The sequence below is a fragment of the Sabethes cyaneus genome, chromosome 3, assembly GCF_943734655.1.
Source record: "Sabethes cyaneus chromosome 3, idSabCyanKW18_F2, whole genome shotgun sequence".
NCBI classification, from domain to species: Eukaryota; Metazoa; Arthropoda; class Insecta; order Diptera; family Culicidae; genus Sabethes; species Sabethes cyaneus.
Window position 1 is genome coordinate 164775261 of NC_071355.1, and position 12092 is coordinate 164787352.

Here is a 12092-nt window from a genome sequence, read left to right on the forward strand (position 1 = left end):
CTGACCAGAGATCCCAGATATACAAACTCATAACGAACTTTTACGAACTTTTTTGTAAAACCGAAGTGAACGCAGAAGTATAAAATCGTCGTCTGGGGAAGGGACGCAAAAAGCGTGCTTACATGTTTGGTAGAAAAATGAAAAACTTGACTTTTCAATCAATTTTGACTGTAGAGCAACTGCAGAATGATTACAATCATCACATAACAAAATTGATGGACATTTTTCTATCTAGCGACATATTCCAAGTGACAAATCTAAAACTGCTTGGTTTTATTAAATTTTTATGAAGATTTTATTGCGGAATAACGATTACCTCAAGTTTTATAATGGTCATGCCCATTACCAAGAAGAACGAGTCATATGTTATTTATGTAAGATCCTACATATAATAGAATATAATAGGCTGAATAATAATAGAAAGACTACTATTTACTATAGTAGTAGGGTATTGTCGTTATCGTCGGGCCACTGTTATGGTCGGGCCATCACGATTTTACAGTTTTAGTAACTCATGATATCTATGATACAACCATTGTAAAACTTCTTACTGCGATAGCTAACTTTTCACAATATTGTGAGTTTCAATCGTGTATTCAAAACACCCGTACTGAATTCAGTGACTAAATCCTACAAAAAAAGTTTTCCAGGCGCAATGAACTTCACTTCAAGAAATGATTCATGAAATGCAATTATCGAGATAAATTTTGAAAATGTATGAAGTGTGTTGTGTTGCACACGAAGACTATAGAAAATTCCCCATCAGTAAGGTGTTTGGGAAGGCTAAGGTGAAATACTAGAAAAGCGCTATTTGTAAAGGTCGGGCCACTTGAGTAGTCATGATTGGGCCACCATAATTTTAAGCGCAGAAGCGCAATAATCGCTAGAGAATGTCAGTCACATAAAATGTGATGAAATAAAGCAAAATTAATACGATAAAAATCTAGTTTTTTGTTGTTTTCTTCATTGGAGTTGTACACTTTGGAAAAGGCGATTGTAGCAATATGGATTTTACAAGATCGCCAAAATTTCGCAAAAATGCAATTAGAAATAGGGTATTTGTACCTATATGAGTCGTTGTTCTCGGAATTCATTCTTTTCATGTCTCTATATAGAATTTCAATACGTATGTCTTAGATTTTCTGCGGTGACCCAACCTGCACAACATGGCCCGACTATGACAACATTTTTTGTCTTCACGTAAATGCCTATAACTTTTTTATTTTTCAAGCCATCAGTTCGAAACTTTTTCTGGAAATATACCTTATTCTTAGACCTTTGCAACGATGTATTTGGATTTCCAAAATTTCTTTTGAACCGAAAGTTATGGGCGAATTCCAAAACGTGGCCCAACCACGGCGACACTCTCACTCTCACACTTGGAATAAACCGTTTAAATTTGTTGTTCAGTTCAGTTCTACAGAACAGGGGAACTGTTATACGCTTGACCATTGTTAGGTTCCAACGGAAAAGTAGCCAATCGGTGAAAGAGGATCAATCCAGATAGTTGCAGAGTTCAATTTACTTGCGGGACTTTAGGTTTTTCGACCCTGGTGCAGCACTACTGGTGAACGTGATATCTTCGGTAGTTAATCGGGTGGTTCTCAAATTCAATTTAGTTGCGGGACCTCATATCTCTTGATCCGATTGCAGCAAGTTTTCCACTCCATTAGATTGACCCTCGAGATCAGCTGGGCCCATAACCTGTTAGATCTTAGCTGTATATTTAATAGAAACTATTTTAAGTCTGAGTAGAAATCTTTATTAAGTTTTCTCCCACAGCTGATTTTAATTTAATATTGCCACGCTTCCTAGCCCGAAGGTTTTCTCCTGCTTTCGCAGTTGTTACTGTAATCGGTTCATCCAGCTCCTTTACATCTTCCAGTAGCAATTCATCATTGACCATGTGGTCGCTAGATCCAGAGTCTGCAGCAACCCTGAATATTTTGTTCCCGCAGTTCTTGAAGTTCCTTTCGACCATCATTGCGTGAGTTCTCTTAGTTTCCATTATCTTATACTTCTTCTTTTCCTTTCCGTTGAGATTTTTCATCAGACATTTACTCTTGTAGTGTCCAATTTCATTGCATCCGAAACATCTACTTATCGATTTTTTAGATTTCAGTGTCATGTTGTGGCTTCTCTCTTTGGGTTCAATTTCTGCGTCCGGGAATACCTGCTTCAAGTCGGCGATTGTTTTTTTGCAGAGCTCTTCATGAGGTTGAACCATTAGCGACCCCTTGATGAATAACTCATAGAGCCGCACCCGTCAACACCCAATCCTCGAGACCAAACAGCTAGTGCGCAGTATTAACAAGCAGCGGCGCATCAACTTTGCAGGTTTCCGAGGCCTGACAACGAACAATAAACCAAATCGACCTCGACGGCTGGTTATTCTCGGGTGTCACCACGCCCATACGCTTCCTACGGGGTGCGTACATTGATTCGAACCACTAAATATTAAAAACTAACGACTGCCTAAAACTACGCATGCATACTAAATGAATTAAAGTGAAGAATTAAAACAACCGATCAATCATGAGCGACCGCGAGGTGGTTGGTAGATGGAAGCAGATCTTCAATGAGCATCTCAATAGTAATATAACAGAAGGAGACGGAACGGAAGTTAACCTGGGAGTGTCAACGAACAAGAGTGGCTTTCTAGCTTCCAATCTGTACGATGATTCCCAGGGTTTAGGGGGAGAAGATACTACTACAGGAATGGATGGTAGGAGTGTTCTTTACAACTATAATTACCATGGTAATACCGCGAACGCCTACAAGGTATTCTCGCAAATCTGGTTACGTTGCGTATCTCCAGTAGTTACAGAACTCACACCATACAGTATCAGGCGGCTTTTATGACGGTCTGTGCTACTACGGATTACATTTTCACACCCGACAAATCGTCACGTTTCAATCCCACCCGACAAATCGTTCATAAATGGTGGTAGTATAACATACCCACGTATTATATTTTCATGGATTTCAAGACAGCATACGATACAGTCGACCGCAAATAGCTATGGCAGAAATTCATGCAGAAATCGAACTGACGCGGCAGATCAATGCTAGATTGACGCAAATGACGTGTTACCTGTGCGTTTCGGGGATATTCTCGAGTCCCTTCGAATAGCGTAAAAGGTCGCTGCAAGAGAATTGACTGTCCTGTGTATTATTTAACATTGCAATTAACGGTGTGATCCGGCGAATGAACATCGAAACTAGAAGCACGATCGTCGATAAGAGTAGCTAACTCAAGGCATCGCATACAGATCAGTTAGAAGATGTTATTACTAGAAGCTTCGCTTTTAGAGCCTCAGAACCACCACACATGACATTTGTTTTAAATATGTTGAATGAATGAAAAATGTGTTTAAAACAGATTGCTTGACATTTTGGGACCAACATTACGGTCAAGAGTTATCACGTTTCAAAAAGAAGAATTGTTTTTGGAAAATTGCAAAAAAAAAAAAAAATTATTTCGCAGCCATTTTTGCTTTTGAAAATAAATGGCATCTATAACAAAAACAACCTCAAAAATTTTCTGTGAGTAGTTTGTATCCCTTATATGATTTTTGATCTAACAAAATATCTAGGGAGAGCTTTGGACATGAAAAACATAAAAATAGCCTATTTTTTAGCTGTGCGCTCTTGTAGATAATTATTTTTGCATGAAATCAAAACTTGAACTTCTGTCGAGTGTACTTTCATGAAAAAATATACATCACCTTGATCGCATTGTTTTTATAACATTACCCGTTCGATTCGGTTAAAATAAGAACAAAACTAAACAAATATATATAAATAAACTGAAAAGTTATGCTTGTGAAAAACATTTTTACGATTGTTACAACATTCAAAGGATTTTTTAAAATCTGCTTACAACTCTGTCACTCTATCAAAGCAATGATTGACAGAAAAATAATTCATGACAAAAACAACATTTACTCCGAGGATCATGACCGATGAAGCTTTATGAGCGATTGCGACATAAAGCATAAAAATTCTATGAAAACGAGTCCTCCGCAGTAATTTAAGCTTTACTGCACTGTATTTGTTATTTTTACGATTAGTTCTATACACTGCTATTGCATTTAAGAGCCGATATAAACACACCTTTCAGCAATTGCTTCAAGTTTGATTAATTTTAATTGTAATTTTCAGAATGAAAATAAAACTGCTCTAGAACCTACTACTTCAGTAGTATTTTTCCTAACTCAATAAGGGATTCTCATAGCTAATTTACGTTACTGACTGATTACGGACTACAAGATTGACATTAAATTGTAGTAATTATGTTGTTCTGAAATTGCAACTTTACAGCCGTAAGATACTCTGGCAAGCATAAAAACACTCGACTGATCGTCGTGCAATCGGTTTGGTTTTACGGTGACAGTAATAAAAGGTCTGAAACAGACCACAGCTTTCATAAAAGATTTTAGCGTGGATATTAGTAAAATGAAACTTTTCTTAGATATCATCAGAAGTGTTAGAAATCGAGCTTTCCAAAATTTGAAAGCCTTTCGAAAATATTTTCTGCAACGTAATTATAGTGCAGCATTGATCGCTGAACGCACGTTTTCGGTTTGATTTCTCTTCGTCATAAATAATAATTATAAGCGATAAATCTATTTGGATATCGCTATTTCAAAGTCACTATCAAGTTATAAACTTGTTCGAGTATGATTCGCTTCGGCTCATTATGAGAGTACAAATACTTTTTTCTCCTTATAAAAGATATTTTGTAGCCTGTGTTGTTATTAACAATCTAAAAGAGATCAGAAATGCATTGACATCAGTTGATTTTATGGTCATAATTAAAGTTTTATAAGCTACTATAATTTTTTCATCTGACTTGCACCTCTTGGGCAATATTGAACTGCTGAAATAAAACCTTAATCAACTAGCTGTGCGGCATCTATACGATGAATGAGAGTAGCTCATAGGTTTCCAAAGTCACACAAATTCTTCTTTTCTTTTCAGCACAAAGAAACAAGGAAGTTTCATATTTATCTTTTCTTTTAAGCTTTTTTTTCCTAGTGGCTGAACCTTGTTAACAAAAATATACCAAACATAATTGTGTTAATAAGAAATATTGTTTAACATTAGGAGTGTACGTTCGATTTTGAGATTGACTATTTGCTTTGAGATTGACTACGAACGAACCCGGATAGTAACCGATGCAATGAAAGCCATGAAAAGGAATTTTCTGCGAATTAGTATAACGACCAAACAAGCCTTGCAAAGGGTCACTGTTTGTACAAGCAATTGGCAAAAAATCTCCGCAATGTGCTAATTGGTACATTCAGAGCGTTCATTAGCAAAGCTTTAGCATACGGTTTGTGACAATTAATTCTCAACAGCCGCAGGCAGGAAATGAGATGAGCTACAGTGAGGTGTGGAGAATGCATTAGAGATCGTTTTATTAGAATTCAAATTACCAATATTTTAATATAAACCGAAGAAAACTGAAATGTTATAAAGATATTTTTGTTAAATGTAGGGCTTTTTCGTATAACAATATTAAAACTCTTTGCAGTCAAGTTATATCGACAAGCTATATCCAGTTTTTCGTTTTTTTCGGTTTCCGAGAAATTTTAATATTTCATGTTGGTATTGAATCAAATTTTAAGTGGATTCTGTTCTGATCCATTAAAACAAGTTGCATTCAATTTGAGTTTAAGGCGTTCGGAAAATCACAATGGTACTCAAGAAATAGATTTTTTCTGTAGCTCTTATTTACCTAAATAAAAAAAATAACTCCATCGTGACGAATCAGTTAATCTTTAAACCATTTTTTAAGATGTTCAGCCAATTTGGAATTTGGGATGCAAATTGATACTTAAAACTAGACATCAATCATCCACAGGTGTAGATATTTTGACAACACGTAAAGGGTGTCCGGTGTCAAATTGTATCACAAAAAAAAAGATTTTACAAAATACACCCATTCATATAAAATATATTACTATTTAACTTTTTTCATGTATATTGAATAAATTTCATTACGATATCCAAATGCATGAACCTTTCTCTTAACGCTGCATATAAGATCTAGTACAACATTTGGACCAACATTTTTGTGTGGAAATCTATTTTTTCTTGATATCTTTCTTCGGTTTCACTTCTTTGGGATATTTACGAAGTGCTTAACTCATGATGGATTAGTACTTTCCAATGGGTTACAGTTCCGATGCGTTCGGGGGATTGAGATCCTTCGACACGAAATTGTGTTACTTAACCTTGATACGTTGTAGCACTCCTGAAAATCTTTTGAGCGATAGCACGAGGGGCTGAGAGCTAGAAAAGCTAAGGACCATCGTGCGATCTCAGAAGTAGACGATTTTGGAGGCATTTTTTTTCCTTTGACCATTTCGGATGTCACGATTGGGGTGCTCCGCTTGCCACACGGACAAGTTGTTTACCAAATCGGTTTTTTTGTTGCAAACTTTGACATGTTGTGCTTTCTAACATCCTCAGCGACGTCGAACTTATGATAAGCAGTGAAGAACTTAGGCCCCGGAAGCTTGAACTACCACTGTTTCCCTTCCGATCGATAGACAAACGCTGTTTATATTGATTTATAATACGAATTATCATAGATTGTACCATTCCCAGCTTCCTGCTGATACCATGTTGGGAGATCCGGAGTTTCAAAACACGTGTGCATTGCGCCGCTGCTGTTCTTTTGACTGCATATTCGCAACGATTGCACAGCTGCTAGTGCAACATACATATAGCAAATTCATAAATTAACCTGGGTTCGTGCTAACTCGAACCCGAAATTTATGAACGCTACGGGCAGTTTGACAGATCGACCCGTAAACCGTAATGCTAGACAGTGTTAACCTGCGCTTGAAACTGAATGCTGACAGTTTAACCGAGATGCAATCTCGGTTAATTTATGAACGCTTTGACAGCACTTCGATTAAAACTGAGTGCTAATCGACCCGAGCTAGGTTAATTTATGAACTCGTTAATAGTGTAAACAATACACATTGAGTTAGTTTACTCGAGTTTTCAATACAAAATACCCAATGGGTGAAAATTGCAACCTTTTGAAATGATTTTGTGCTCCCTTTTGAAAACAGTTGCTTGAATTCCAAACTATGTGTCTTATGAAGAATACAATGAGCTAAATACTTAAATCAGTCAATCGATTTGAGTTTTGACGAAGTCATTTCCGTAAATTACTCATTATAACAGCTCTGACTACACGCAGGCTGTAGATCAGGCTCGCCAGCCAAAGAGAAAGCTAGTAGCTTCCTTATTAGACACAAGAAAAAAAAGATTCGATACCTATATTTTTATTGCGTTGCTAATGAGCAGTCATGAAACAGTAGCTCGCGATGGTAGTTACGCATGACAATCCTGTATATGGTCGGAAGCTGCTGCTTTTATCATGTGAGCTGAAAAATGCACAAACGTCATTCAGGGTAGATACACATAACAACATACTGGCGAGCAGATGGAGCCGTACCGAACCGAACCGAACGCGTCACACACAGTTGTTTTCCTTGAAGGAACCCGGTGACACGTTGGCCGTATGTCCCCCTGGCAGCAATGATTAGCACTGGTTTGGAATTGGGCAAAATATTTACTCAGCTGAAAATAGGTTGAAAAATATAAACATGGAAGGGTCGCGTCTGTGGTGCAACTGCAATTGGTTTTGTTGAAAATACTTGGTACACTTTTCAAATGGATGCCAGTTTTGCGTATTTCATATTTGTTTTCCATTTGCAGGAAAATTCAGAAATTGCAGGATTTAATTAAGTTAAGAGTTAAGATTTAGTTAAGTTTGAACGTGTTTAATTGAATATGGGTTATTCACAGATGTATCTGCATATTTTTCGTTTTGAATGTATTCAAATGTCAACACAGTTTGCAAGTTTGTTTTGAATTTTCATTCGTTTAACGGGAAATTAGCAGTATTAACTTTTTGTCGGAAAGCCCAATTTCGGAAGTGTTTGGGCACAAAACAGGGGTTCTGTATTTTAAAATATATTCACTGCATTTTTCTGGCTAATCTGAATATATTTTCATAAACAGAATTTTTGTTTCAAACAAAAAAACTGCTTTTAAAATGTACAAATTCAATGACCACTCAGTTCACCTTAACAGTCATCGTAATCATCGACGCAAAAAAGGAACTTGTGATAAGTCTGTTTAAAAATTTTCGACCCTGTGATATTTAAAAGAAGTTAAAGTTTTTGCTGTAATGTACATAGTTTATAAAGTATTTTAATATTTAGAAACATTAGTAAAACCAGAACTCACAGGAAATAATTTGTGGGTCCCAAATTTAAGCATGCACAAATGTCTGTATATATGGCATATATGCCGGTACCCATCAGAAGTAAGAGAGCTAATTCGACGGAAACCAGATCCAGAACCAGAACCAGGTTGGAAGGAAGATGGCCAAGGAACTGGGAATTTCGTGGTCAACTATTTTGAAAGATGATCTTCGATTGCTTCCATATAAAAAAACAACGGATGCATGGTTTGAATGAAAAGCAGAAGCTTGCAAGAGTCGAAAGATGTCAGTAGCTGCTCAAGCGGCACGGTGATTGTAAAATTCTGTTTTCGAACGTTTACAGGATCGCCACAACCAACAAAATGATCGGATATATGCATCATATCTCTCTAATATTCCTCTGATATTCCGGCTTTTCCCATTCGCCTCAGTAAGATAATGAGGCAGTTGAGGATAAGTAAATAAACAAATAAACAAAATGAAAAATGATCGCACCGAAACATTAAAATCATCTATGGTCGTACCGAACCTTCTACTTCATTAACAATGAGCGTACCGACTCATTAAATTCATATGTGGTCGTGCCGAACAGTATACATCATCCGACAATGATCGTACCGAATCATTTAGCTCATCTACTGGATGTTCAATAAGTTCGAATACAACTTTTCATCGTTGTGTAAGCGCGCATCATGTGCATTCGGTATATTGGTATTGGTGTCAGTTTAAGTCTTATATATAAGCTAACCAACGCGCAAGGTGTCGACTTGATGTCATTTGTTATTTGTTTACCGCGTGCGATGAAGGAGTACCGCAACGTCATAGTAAAGTTGTTTGCGAGAGGTAAGCGACCCGGCGACATATTTCGGCGGTTGAAATCCCACGGGGTGAAGCGGAACTTCATCTATAACACCATCCGTCGGTACCGGGAGACGGGCTCGGCCAAGGACCGTGCTAGATCCGGGCGACGCCAGCAGCCATCAAGGTGGTGAGTGAGCGGGTTCGTCGAAAAATGAACCGCTCGATCCGGAAGACCGCTGTCGACCTGGATGTGTCGGTCAGGAATGCCCACACCGTCATGGCGAAGCATGCAAGCCGTACAAGAGACACAAGGTTCACGGGGTAACGGAGGCTACAACGAAGAAGAGGCTGGACAGAGCAAAACTGATACTTTCGCGGCACGCTAGTCAGGAGTTCGTGTTTTCTGATGAGAAACTCTTCATCTTGCAACAGCCGCACTATGGCCAAAATGATCGGCTGTGGGCGCCGACGCTGGCCAGCATCCCCCCGTCCCACATAAACATCCCGCGGTTCCAAAGCGCCGTGTCAGTGACGGTTTAGGGGACAAGCGTGGGAAATTTCCACTGGGAAGCTTCAAAACGTGAAAATCAACGCCGCGTACTGTAAGACCGAGGTCTAGAGAAGGTTGTGGCCCCGGCACTTCGTGATCTCTACGGGAAAGATCTTTACGTCTTTCAACAGGACGGCGCACCGGCCCACACTGTGAATATTGTCCAAGCGTGGTGTCGGGAGAATTTGACTGATTTTCTCGATAAGACTTTGTGGCCTCCCAGCTTCCCGGATCTTAATCCCCTGGACTATTATGTATGGTCGTACATGCTGGCATAGCAGAGCGAACATAAAGTGAGTACTATGGACCAATTTAAGAAGCTCATTTCCAAGATCTTGGACGAGATGCCCATGGACCAGGTGCGTGCCGCGTGTGATTCTTTCGAGAAACGCCTCAAGCTCGTCATAAAGCACAAACGGGGGGGGGGGGGGGGGGGGGGGGTTGCTTCCACCAAATATGTCGCAAAGGTTCTCAATAAAGACAGCTTCAATAAAAATTGACTCAGAAAAGACGCGATCCCGAGATACTGGCTTTCTTGAGCGATTCTTTCGCGGGAAAACCCGAACAACCAACTTGATAAAAAAAATGAATCTATATGATCCTATTAAACTAGGCACTATCCTTTCATAATCGCCATTGTGAAAGCCTAAATTATTGCATTGGATGAAAAATAGCCCAAGTCTTACTCGTTTTAACAGCTGCAGACAACTGACTCGACTCAGTAGTCAAGCATTTGAATGTGATCGAAATCTAGACGATACTAATGACGCACCTACTCTTCTGAGTCTATTCTCAATCATCGCGACAGTAGCACAATGTATCATTGCCGAGATCATCATCTCGGCTAGATGGCATTCAAACCCAGCACCGACCCGGCTTTTAGCCGGGGCTAGTTATAAGAATGTCACTGGTTCGAGGTGCGCATGAAGAGCAATTTCTTTTCCATCGTCAAAAACACTAAAAGAATGCTGCTTCCAACAAGATTCTGTACCGTCTCACCAAGCGAAAGCTCACGGATAAGCAAATTTTTTGGGAATTCCTGGAAAAACATTATCTGAAAAACAGGGGTCAGTCCCGGCGTAGTGGTTAGCATTCACGCCTCTTACGCCGAGGACCCGGGTTCAAATCCCAATCCCGCAGAAGTCACGAATGACCCAAAACTATAATCTAAGCAATAAAAAATATCTGAAAAATGTTTTTTTTTGTAAAATGTGGCGTAGGGTGGCGTAAAATTCCAATAAAAAACAATAAAAACTGTGCTCTTTCTCATAGAAACTTTTCAAAACATTTTTAAAAAGATTTAGATCGGGTTTTATGAAAATTACGATAGTCAAAATCAAATTTCCGACAAAAACCGGGGTTCGGGTCGCGTTTAATTTATGAAATAGAAGGAATAACACAATTTTCGGGTTCAGGACGTGTTCGCGCATTGGAAATATACATTCCCACCATATATTGTGCCTTGCAGCAATTTTACGAGTCCTACGCAAATTAATATTTTAATAATAATTATCCTGTACTTACCAAATACATTAAAAATATTCCTGTCAAGCAAGGAGTGGTGAAGTGGGGAGGCAATAACAAAATTCAAATTGCTAAATTGCGAGCATGTGTGGGACACGCAGAAAATAACCACGCTAATAATTTTCGCAAGAGACTCTAAAAAGGTGCCACATCCGCAATATAGCTCGAACATGCGTTTTTAGACCAGTGTCGAGCAAATGGGTGTTTTAGTATGAGCTTAAATATCGCTGATTTCCCACCCTTTCGAACACGATGAATTATAATCGTCGCGGGCGAAACCGTCGCCAGAATCGTCGCGAGGACAAATATCGTTTATTTTATCATGTAAATCAATAGCTTACGTGCTAGACAAATAAAGTTATGTACTTATAACTTACACACTTACAGCCAAGCAGGTTCTTTTTGCGACGATTTCAAGCTGTCAAAAAAGTGAGCAGCACGTTTTGTTCCCAATGAAACGGGCAATATGAGTAAAGCATTTAAGGAGTAAATTAGAGAAGAGAAGACAGAGTTTAGGAGTAAGTATAGAAGTAAATTACTACTAAACTAAGCATAGTCTTGGTGCTACATACCGTGAACCCTCACTGGTATGATTTTTAAGCTGAGTATATTTAATCGAGACCCCGCTAATATGAATGCGTTCACAGCATTGTGCCTTGCAGCAATTTTACGAGTCCTACGCAAATTCATATGTTAATAATAATTATCCTGTACTTACCAAATACATTGAAAATATGTTTGTCAAGCAAGGAGTGATGCAGTGGGGAGGCAATAATAAAAAACTGATGGTTCAAATTGCTAAATTGCGAGCATGTGTGGGACACGCAGAAAATAACCACGCTAATAATTTTCGCGTGGGAGTCTAAAAAGGTGGAGTCCGCAATAAAAAATGCTAATTAAGATGACTGAACAAAATGTAAAAAGTAAAAAAAAGTAATACGTTTTCTCTTGCTCAGAAGAGTT